At 42.6% G+C, this 11,780-nt stretch overlaps 1 protein-coding gene across 16 annotated transcripts in view; it reads right to left on the bottom strand.

Moving 5' to 3' along the window:
• Nucleotides 1-11,780, bottom strand: part of FBRSL1 (fibrosin like 1) — a 490,798-nt gene that overhangs the window by 144,940 nt on the left and 334,078 nt on the right. The window lies entirely within an intron of this gene.

Consider the following 11,780-nt stretch of genomic DNA (forward strand, 5'->3'; position numbering starts at 1 on the left):
ACACGACATGGAAAATTTCAGCTCCAACAGTTAAAGCCTGGCAAAGCTACAGGCAATTGTCAACAGCCCTGCAAGGGAAGTGCCAGACAATCCCCATATCGGGYTGGGCTTCCAGCTCCACCTGCAGCCTGGGCAGGAAGGCAGGGACATTGTGTCAGATCCATGCCCTCTCCCAGGCAGCTTTTAAAATGAGTCAGGAGAATGATTTGTGGCCTGTATTGTGAGTGGATAAGTGTAGAAGGCACAGTCTTATGTCTGGGGGGCTTTATAGCAGGGGAGGATAGATCAGTCACGGCGACTCCACAGCCCTTGAAAAACTCACCCATTTTCAGAGATTCGGAATCTGCTTCAGACATTTCAGGTGACACTTGCTGAGATACAATTTTTACATATAATGTTAAATTATATCTTCACTCAAAAGCAAATGTTAATTCCTCAACTGCAAAATAACAAGTCACGATCTTGCCAAGATAAAAATCAAACAAAGAAAATGAATTAGAAGAACACAAAACTGAGCAGCAWCTGGGAAGGCACAACACTTTTCCASAAGCCAAAGGCTCACTCATGTATACTGTATGAAATAKTCTTTCAGGAACTAGCCAAAGATTTTTTTTTGATTGAACACAACCCACCTTATTAATAAATTCCATCCTTCTGCAAGTGGCTAGGAYATATTTTTTAGCATAAAGCATTAGTGATCACACTTATCTCTGTTTTTCAGATGAAAGGTGGCATTGCCCTTTGGACTAAAAATAGCAAAGCAGGTATGGCATTCACATCCCCGTGGGGTTATTAATTCYTGGGAGCACTGAGGCAATGCCACACTCACTTATGTCTGCTACGTAAGTACCCTAATACCCTTTCTGTGACATAACCATTGCACTGGAGCTACAAAGTACCACAACTACCTCAGAGCAACAGTCTGCCACCTCAGTTATTTCAASTGAAAATCCAGTTGCAGGGGGGATCTGCAGGAATTTTGCTGTCAWTTCTAATGCACCAAGATCTCACCTTTGGTATAATTTTCCCCTAATAAAATAGGGATGATCACACTTGCATATCTGTTAGAGTGGGACAAGGACAAGTTAATGTACGTTCCGCATTCTGAATGTGTAGCATAATAAGGGCATGAATTATTTATGTGTATAAATTTAAACTCTTTGATTGAAATGTAAGACTGGTTGATTAGAAATAAACTTCCTTCATCTTTGATACCTAGGTGCTCTGCCACAAGAGCTTTAAACACTGTGGTCTCCCTGGTTGCACGTTCCCATCTCCTCCTCAGTGCCAGCACTGAAATTCATGAAATGACACAGAAATCTAGAGCTGCCACAGCTGAAGAGAAACCAAACAAAAGAACCCCAAATCTCCCAACTTTTCAGCCAGCTGCGTTTCCTGGACCAGTTCACTGCACAAACACAGAATGGTGGTAGCACGAGAGGAAACACAAGGCTGAGACTCAGGGATCGCAGCAGCGTCAGTTTAGATCAGCCCCAGCTGCCAYCAAACCTCACACCAGGTTAAACACCAGCCACTGCTGCATCCATCTCCTCCTAGAAATGTTTGTTTTTTCTTGGAATCATGTGTCTATATCTCTGGTTATCTCTCCCTCTAGTACAGTAGCTTAACAGAGGCCCATCGGTGATCTCTTGCACTTAATGTTTAAACCGCCTCATTTAATAATCTGCAGAAAGGAAAAAGTCCCAGACAATTAAGTGACACAGTGATTTGTTATCAGAGGGTCCCAAAGGTAGAGCTGCAAGAATAAGAAATCTGTATTGAGAAAACAAAGTCACATAACCAACAATACTCTGTGTAGATAAGGCCTCTCAATTAAATGTGTTCTCTTGCTGATGTGGATTTAAAGTCAGAGCTTTCACGGCTCTTTCCTCCAGACACCAGGCAGGTATCAACTAAAATGTAGCTTCCTGTAAGAAAGGCATAACCCCTAAACTGAAAAAGTGACCTCTCATTACCCCTTGGCAGAAAGTTTTCCTGCAATTTCAGATCCTATTGATACAATTTACTTCCTCGGCACAGTACTAAAAGCAGCRTTTGAGTACTCGTCCCATCCTGCCAGAGCAGCATGCTCAGTGAGAGATTATAAGYAATTTTGTAATTTTGCCTGTTTTAGTTGCAGATGCTGAACGGAGAGTTTGTATATAATATGAAAAGGAGTAAGCGAACATCAATTATTGATGCAGCCTCATGAAGCAATTAATTTGCTGGGTCATTAACTCACCATCTACACAGGAATTCTAAAATCCCACAGCAGAAAAACGCTGGTCTGAGTATGGCTGAAGCTATTTCAGTGTGGGGCAGTGTCTCCAAAGCCCAAGGCCAAGACCTGCAGGAGTTTGTGGCAAGCCTGGTGCTATGAAYCACATGAATTGTACCACGTTTACTCCAGAGGATCTGCATGACCACCTCAGCAGAGATCAGCATCCATCACTCCTCTGCTTTGCATACAACTTTCCTCATTAATCTCAATGCATATTTAATTCCAGTTCACTCAGTCCATGCTTTACACTAACCAGAAATGCCATACTGGGTTCATCTTTTGTTTCCAAAATACATTTGGCTCACTGTTTTTAAGCAACACAAGTGGCATTTGTGCACAAGCACGCCAGACTGCACTTCTAATACATGTTAAGTCTTTCAGAACAGCTCTACAGCACAGCCAACACCACCCAGAGCTGCTGGTATCAACGTGACAGCCAAAACATTAATATTTTAGAATTATTTTTCAAAAAATGATGGTTTTTACACTTTCCTTGACACAAGGTAAGACATGCTGTCTTCCCTCCACCTAAGGCAGCCTTCCCTCCCAGCCATTATCAATAATCACCRTTCCAGCAGACTGATGCATATGCTGGCTGGCTTTGCCACATTAAGTCTCTCTCTGCTGGAAGAGGCATTAATTATAAGCAGGCAAGAAGAAACTTCTGCAGCATTGATGGCTGCTCTGCTGGGTGCTTTTCCTTGTACTAAGCTTGTTTTCATTAACTTTCCAAATAAATGATAAAAGGCACAGGCATGGGCAACAGAAAGACAAACCCATAATCAATGGAGTAGCTGGCTGGCTTCCTGTGCGTGTGTGAGGAAGCTTTGTYTGGATCCGTGCAAGCGCACACACACACAGGCTTTCCTGCCGAGCAGTTTAACTAATCCAACCAGGAGTATGAAATATTAGCTCACTAGGAACTCGAGCACTTGGCCACGCTCTCGGTGTCGTGGTTCCAAGCAAAAACCAAACTTGCTCGGGGTAGGACGTTTCACGTTCTGTCTCCAGGCTTGGCAAAAATCAGTCAACAAAGAAGTGAATCAATGCATTCTGTTCTTACTGAAATGCAATTCTGACAGCTCTCAGGATTTTAATATAAAATACTGATGACTGTTATATTGCTTATGTTGATCAAAATCGTGGTTATTAATTGTGTTGATTAATTATCACATTTTTTATACATGTTGGTGCTCAGAGCATGGGCCAGAAAAGAGGCCTCCCTCCAAGTGCTGCCCAGACAGAAGTTCTGCTTGAAAAGTTCCAAGTTTACAAGTTTTAAAGGAGTGCTATGCTCAAGTAGGAGTCACAGCTTTCACTTGCAACTGCAAATTAATCTTCCAGACCTCACCRACAGGTTAAAGAAACATTAAAAGAAAAATTAAAAGAAAAATTAAAAAACATACCCCCATTCCAATGCGTTGTTCTAAATAATGGTTTTAAAGAAAAATCACATTATTTTCTGGAGCCTGACTCATGATTTTTGCCAAACTGCTGGTATAAATCTGGAACCACTCCACTGACGCCACTGAAACTGCACCAATGTAAAAATGGCATCAGGGAGAACAGAAACAGGCTGAGAGAATTGGACAGCTGTGACCACTAACACAGGCTGCGCATTAGGAAAGATCAAAGACTAATTTTTACAAAACATTTTGGCTTGTTTTTTTATTTTACTGAATTAGGGTAAAACATGSCCCACATTTGCTCTCAGTAGCTTGACAGGCTAAAAATTCTTCCCTGACTTTTGGACACAGCATAATACCAACGGATATTTAGCCAGCTATTCTTCTGAGAGGTATTTTCATCTCCTGTCAGGAGGCTTCAGTCACTCAAAACACAATATTATCTTTCCTCCCAACTACATGACTGTGGTGAGGATGCCATAGCAGATAAACAAAACCTTCTGGTCCAAAATCTCATCCTGCTCCTGGACTTCATTACTCAGAAGCATCCTCCTGGCAAGGGGAACAGGGACCAACAATAATGCCTCTAAAGGTTAAACACATGAACCTTTTGTCATGTTGAAAAAGGGGAGAAAAAAAAAAAAAGAGCACAGGCGTTGGAGAGCACTACAAATCAGGGCAGCTGACTGCTCAGCAGAAACAGAGGGCAAAGGGTGGGTGCACCATTATCCAGCAGGGAATGTGCTCTGCAGAGCCACTGCTCACACCCGTCTGCAGAGAAAACAATCGTCATCCTCAAAAGCCCCTCRGAGCTGGCAATTTTTAGGCACAGACTCTGCATCAGGAAATGCTGGATCTTGGCAGCAGGCGTGTTACTGATAGCAATGATAAACCAGCAGGGTTATGTGAACATGCCTATCTCCAAGGCCARAAGAAAAGGAAAGCTAAAATCTCCAAGGCCCTTTTCAGGGAATAATCATAAAAGCTACAGACTGCATTTCCTTTTTTTTTTTTTTTKGTATCGTGATTAAATCTGTTTCTAGCATTACACCTTTAAGAAAGATCAAAGGGAGGCAGTGAGGGAAGGAGGTGCATGCTGACTTCCACTAATTGAAGCAAGCTGAAGCCTCCAGCACCTTCTGAGTTTTCCAAAGTTTCCCTCTCTATATCAGCATTTCCTCTGCCCTCCCCTGTGGCCTCCCTGCCCCAGCCTCTGCAAAAGCATCCAGATGACTGACACAACAGAGATGCCTTTTATAGCTGYCTGGGTACAGGAGCAGGAATAAAGCCCCAAATCTCAGTATAATCACTGGCAGAAACTCACTGCAGTTCTTCCATTGTTTCACTTCCATGCTTCCTCTTTTCTGTCTTGAAGAAAAGTCATCCAGGTTTAGGSACTTGTAACAACATACGTGTATCAATGCCAGTAACAAACACTGCATGCAACTCATCCCAGTAACAAAACCTATCAAAGCCAAGCTGTACTGGGAAAAAACTAGTTTCTCAGCATAACTGTATGTGCAGCAGGAGCTTTTGCCAATCTCCTCCTACTCCAGACCAACCTAATTAAGCTGCTAGAACTTGCAGTGTAAAGATAACCATGGCATCCCAAGTGGGGCTTTGTAATAACCTGACTCTGACTCGAACGCGATAACGCCGAGAGCATCGTGGATTCTGCACTCATCCAAGCGCACTTGGATACCCTGATTCTCACCATTTACCTCCTCCAGCGTCTCTGCTCCCTTCTCTCATCCATCTGTGCCTCGATTATGAGCTCTTGGGGAACTCCTGGGATGTGTTGGCCCCACAGGAGAGGCTGTGAGCCAGGGTCGGCACCAGCCTCTACAATTTCCATCCACTCATCCCGTGGCACTGGTGCATGAGCAAGGAAGAGAGCTGCTCGTAAATACCTCCAAGGGTCAAGCGCAACTTTGCCTTTGATGCTTAATAAAGTTTTGAAATCAAAACCACCATGTAAATGTTGTTCTTATTATCAGGTAGGTGTGCTCTGGTTTTCTTCCAAGGGAGCTCGGCTGCTGAAAGTGGCTGGTGCTACAAGCAGGTCTTGGATGTTCGGCATTTAACTTTGCAGGGAGTAGACTGACATAAGAGCTTGGCACACAGCAATGAAAGAGGATGCAATCTGATTTGGCAAATTAGCCCCTGGGATGATGCAGTTGCCATATGTACCTAGGTGCCAAATTTCAAATGGAGCAGAGTGACCTGACCCTGACCTTTAGCTCTGAGCGCTAAATTCCCTCTCCAGGGAGCCTCTCTAGCCTGAAGCGTGTTTCAAAGCTGTGAAGAGAATAAATGTATTCACCTGGGGGATATTTACAGCAGAACATTTGTTTTCACTTATGCTGAAATCTAAGGAGAGTTTTGGTAGAGTCTCTGCATGTCATTCATTCCATCAACAGGTTTTGCAACTCTTCTTATGCAGGTGTCTGAGGCCTGTGCAAATCTCTCTGGCCAACCACAAGTATCTGATGAAATCTCTGTTCTAGACACTAATTTGCTCAAATTGGTGYTTTTCAAACAGAAGCAAACATTGTCTTCTTTCTCACTGCTTACCAAAGACACTGCAGGACAAGATAAGGAGGCTACCASCTACAAAAATTTGCCACTCTTAATAAATATACTCGGGAAGTTTACACAAAGTACTGTAAACAACCTACACTTTTGAGAAGCTGTGTGTTTTGTTTAGTTTGGGGTTTTTTAAATCATTGCACTGCAAAATAGTAGTTAACTTACTAATTATGAACAATTAGCAAGCTAGACAGGTTAGAGGGAAGAATGAATGTTAACCAGAGGTAACACTCAAGAGCTTTCTGAGCATCACTAGTGTTATGATACCCAAAATCCAGGCACAGTAAAGAAAGGCAAAGGAAGGCAGACAAAGGTTCAAAGACAAGGCAGATTTGTTAAAATAGTTATACAACCAAAACAACTTTAGACCTTTACAGGTCAGTTCAGAAATGAAATGTCACAAAAGGCATCCTCCATGTGGACACACTTTCACTTGGCTTTATCATTTTAGTTGGCTTGCATTAATTTTTCTGAGTACCCTGGTATGGGCACAAAGCCAGGATSACCTCAAACATGCCTGCTCCTTTGGGTATCAGCTCTAGAAACAACTGCCTTCCTTTTGCCAATCCACTCAAATATGGATAGTTTGAAAACTTATCCAAGCACTCTTTCTGACTCAAGTTGGCATGAAAGAGATTGTGGAAGTATTCAGAGAAAAGCTGAGAGAAGAGCTGYATGCAGCGTTATGGGCCATGCAGTAGCTTTGGGAAAGGCAGCAGCATGGATGAACCAGGCTGCCATGCAGTCAGCCAGCMGAAATACATTTTTATTTTAAGGAACTGAGTCACTTCTGAAATGCACCATTTGTTTAAATTACAGGAAATAAAGGTTTACAACCAGGGACGAGCTTGGCAAACCCTGTTAAGAAAAAACAATGGTTTGTATGATGTGCAAAACCTGATCTCTGGAAGGTTGATATATCCCTAAAAACAGCAGCAAAAGGCAAGAGAAGGCTTTGCTAAACTTGTGTTTCTATCCAAGTTTCACACAGAGAACATCTGTTTGCACCCTACAACATACACAGGCATTTGATAAACACTTTCTTGTTTCTCACTTTAGGATGGCTCTTTGGCTCATACAAAATGTAACACTACAGTTTTTCATATAGTCTCACTCATTTCAAGTGCCATAAAACCAGGCATGAAGAAAGTAAATGCTCAAAGATGCARAGTAAAGCATTTAAAAAAAAATCTGGAGGAAAAAGTACTTAAGGGTTGTCCACGCAATCTTAGTTTAGCTCTCCTTTGCACACATCCTTTAGCTGTGTTTTGTTTTCAAAGCTGGCTCCCACATTTCCTCAGCAATCCCTTCACAGGCTCTGGTTCCCCAACACCACATCAGGCCCACACCTCCTCCCTGCAGCACCTGTCATCTTCCTCCAYGCTGCTGGATGCCAGCAGGAAAAGCTGTAAGTGTAAACGGATGTGCTTTTGCCATCTACCATATTCTCTGCTCCAGAAGTTCGCTGGCAGCAAGGAGAACTAAGTGGAAGATCTCACTCTGCTGAAGTGTTTCAGCTGAAATTCAGTCTGAATTGAAGAAGATTCTCAACAAGGAAATCCACAATGACAAAGTCTGGGMAGATTGTAAGCATGTGAAAGCAGGGCTTTGTGGTATAAATTGTAAGATAACCTTGACATCTGGCTTTCCTTCCAGTCCTGTTTACAGGAGGGTGGAAAAGACCTCTGTGCTTTGTGACTTTGAGAAGAATGAACAGAACGTGTCTCCCAAGCCATTCCAAAATAAATAAGGATATTTTGTGTATCCAGGATGACAGCAAAGCTTACCAGTGAGAAGCTTCTAGMAGAGAATGAAGTCAGCTGCACATGACAGAGACAAATGCAGTTTCAAGGAAAAAAATTGTGCAGAGATTGGACAAGATTTTCCATACTCATTTTGCCTTTAGAAAATAACCCTGAACTTTAGACTTACAAGAACACACTGAGAGACAAGCATCTTTTACCTTGTCTTGGCAGCTTCAGAAGAATGCTAGGAATAAATCATAGGAACAAATAAAATACTCATAAAAACTCCTTGCTGCATGACACAGACTAGAGCAGAGGATGTACTCAGACAGTGATTCATGAGCAACGCTCCTGAAACTGCTATTGTGTCATTTCCTAACACCTCCCAATTCCTACCAGCAGGCTAAAGCAGCAATTAAAGAAGTGGGAGTGCCCTGCAAGCCTTCCCTGCTTGGAAGAGGCCCACATCCAGCTTTTTATTAGGTAATCCAATTACTATGATGTGACCTTCCTTCATGMATAAATGTCTAGTCAGACTACAGGATAGCCTATCAACCCTGGTGTTTTCCTCAGGATGCAAGACTCTGCTCCTCTAATCACAGAGGTTATTACAAAACACAGCTACTGCACAGAACATTGCACCTCCTTTGCATCTCCTCTCATCATTTTCCAGCTGTCTGGAGGGCACCTACACRCCCAACCACAAGGGGAACAGGTTGAGACTGGTCTCCTGCACCCACCTCTTGGACCATGCTTTCTTCCAGCCTCCCATTGCACCTGGGAGGAGCTTCCCACTAACACTAAACCACCTCAACATTTTCTTTTATGGCAACGCCATTGACAACACTTAGATCTCTCAGCTCTGAAAAAGCCAATCCTTACCATGCTGGTTTACGGGACTCCTTCAGGGCCCATGTACACCCTCTCCTGCTTTTTGCCTGAAAGATGGGCTACCTGTAAGGGGACAGCCTATTTGTTCACTAAGTGAGGATATGGTCCATGGCTGGAGCTCCTGGGGGCTTTGATACAACRCAAATACATGGGTCCTTTGCAGCATGGCCAACAGAGCTTTCTTTGGAAAGCAGTGACAAAGTTTCAAGACCGACACAACCTAGGAATCCTATCACAACCCAGGAAAACAATGCTGAAGAACCTGGATTCCTGGTCAGTAAGTGAGAAAAATCCCAGTTTATACTCCATTTGAAACACACTTTTTCAAGGGATGCAGGGCCTTTGCTTGGAAATATGCCAAGAGAGAACCTTGGGCTGTATCCATTGACCTCTGATGACAGAGATTAGATAACAAGTGAATGGAAGTACTTTCAGCAGTCGGGCTGTGTGCTGAGAGACATAATAAAGAGCATGTATCATGGCAATACTCAGCATATCTAATTCCCTGGAGAGACTACCCAATCAGAACAAAAGGCTTTGGTATGTCCCTGTCCGTTACACTGATTTTTCCTGACTTTCCTGGAGGACAGAATACTTTCCACCTCAGTCCTGGTCTGAAAAATGCTACAGCCTTTGCAAACTCGAGAAGAAACTTGAGGTTCTTGACACTSAAGGGTCACTTAAAAACACCCTTTATTTCCTTTGATGCAATGTTTTTCACACTATGCTTTAACATGAAATATCCGATAAAGTAAGACCCAAAAGTTAAGGCACAGGAGTGAAAGATGTGCAGGTGGAAGGGCAGGTACACAAAGTGAAAATGATAAAGGAAACCACAACCAGTATGGGAGTTTCTAAATGGAAAGGACCACAGCAGCCTGTCCAGAGGTTTATCAGGAAGGATTCACAAACAACATCCAAGCCACAGATACAGTCTAAAGCTTCTCTCCCTGTTCTGTATYTCTTTCACCCTGTGCAGGCAGAGGCAGCTGCTCTGAGGAACAAGGAATGCTTCTTCCTGGTGTGAAGCTTTACTGAGCTATGGACACATCACAGATGGCTTTGTGCAGCAGCTGATGTGGACAGGAATCCCRGTAATCAAATCACGGCGGTGGCTTCAATGCCATTTCCCCACCACTGTACGAAAGGCCACCGGCAAGGATTACCCAGGACAATTTAATTATGTGTGAAAACAGCTGCAAAGCTTTATGGGGTTTTAGGGCTGTTGTTCTTTGGATAGGAGGAGGGAAAGGAGAGGGAATCAGACATGGAGTGAGTTGGCTGGGAGTGATCTGTGATGGCAGGGAAGCACCCTGTCATACACACGAGCAAAAGATTAAGGATTGATATAAACAAAGCCAGTTTTTCTCAAAGGGTTTGCTTTTCATGACTTGTCCCCTGGAATGGGGTCAGAGTGACCTGCTGCACCCCACATCCCCAGTGCCATAAGAGATGACTGCCCAYTTTCTGTACACACTTTCATCCAGAGAAAAGCCTACTTGGCCACCACTGACCTGTGCAACCATGTTAACGGTGGCATAAGGSACAGTGAGGTGTATTCTTGCTGATACTAGTTGAAATCCTGGTCATGTTTAAATTAAACAGGATTTTATTACTGCCTCTGAACAGGCCAGAGATTCACCTGTGAGAATACAGTRTCTGGAGAACAGAAGGAAACAAGATCCAAGGAAAAACTACACATTTTTTAGACCACCTTGTCTGAGATACTCTGCCCTCCTTGATTCCATTAAAAGGTCCCTGTGCCTTGTAARGTATCTGTAGAGGAAAACAATCCACCACAGAGAATACTTTACTGGATATTACTTTCCTCAGGCATGATGAGAGCTCATCAATGCAGTCTGTAAGCTGTTTGATTTAARGACTCCACCAAACATGTCTCACACAAGAATTACAATACATGTGGTATTTGTTTGTTTTTATTTCAATTTTATTCTGGATTCTACTTTGCTCTTTAAGTTATTTTTCTTGCATGACAAGCAATATCCAGTTATTCATGCACTGCATTTTTCCTTTTAAGTTAACATTTTGCCCAAACTCCAGATGACAAGATGCTTACTAGAGGTTCTCCTAGYTTCAGCAAGGTCTCCCATACCTCTGGCTTTTAAAAACTAGTACAAACTAAACCTAACACACATAAAACCATCACACACAGTTCGGGACATCAGCCACCATTTCCATTCCACATGTGTGCGTGTCCTCTGTCTATGCACAATGGTGCTTCCGACCTGAAAACAATGCATTCAAGGAAAAAAAAAATGCGTTTGTGTGATGGGATTTCCAATGGAGCCTCAAGGACTTTGGTATCCYCAGACTATAAAGAAAGTCCAGAAAACAGAATGCTTAACATCTCCAGCCTCCTTTGAATTCCCGGCCCTACTGAACGAACAATAAAGAAAGCAGGAATCCACTAATTAAAGAGAAATGGGGCTTATTTGTCTTGGTTTCTGAAGTCACAGTTCTCCACTTCTGAAAACACAAGTTTCTCACCAGTTCTTTTCTGCCCTAGGGCTGTGACCTAAGCAGCTTAAATGATACACAGATTTTGGTCGAAATCTGCTCCTTATTTACTGGACTTCAAATGTGCAAGCAATTACTGAATGAGTCTCGTTTATTGAATAAAAGTATTTAGGCATTATGTTTACAAAGGCCTAGAAACATTAAAATCTAGTGAAAAACAATTATTTTTACAGAATACATCTGCAAGCAATATGAAGTCATTTTGYTTTTGTAAATTTCTCCGTAATAGACTTATTGTTGATGTGGAAAATGTTCACATTGCAGCAGTGAATAATTTTGAAATGCCAAACTTAATAAAGGAGAAATTATTGCAAATAATATCACAGCCCT

Source organism: Malurus melanocephalus, unplaced genomic scaffold (assembly GCF_030028575.1).
Source record: "Malurus melanocephalus ecotype Western Australia unplaced genomic scaffold, MMel_1.1 scaffold_102, whole genome shotgun sequence".
Lineage (NCBI taxonomy): Eukaryota > Metazoa > Chordata > Aves > Passeriformes > Maluridae > Malurus > Malurus melanocephalus.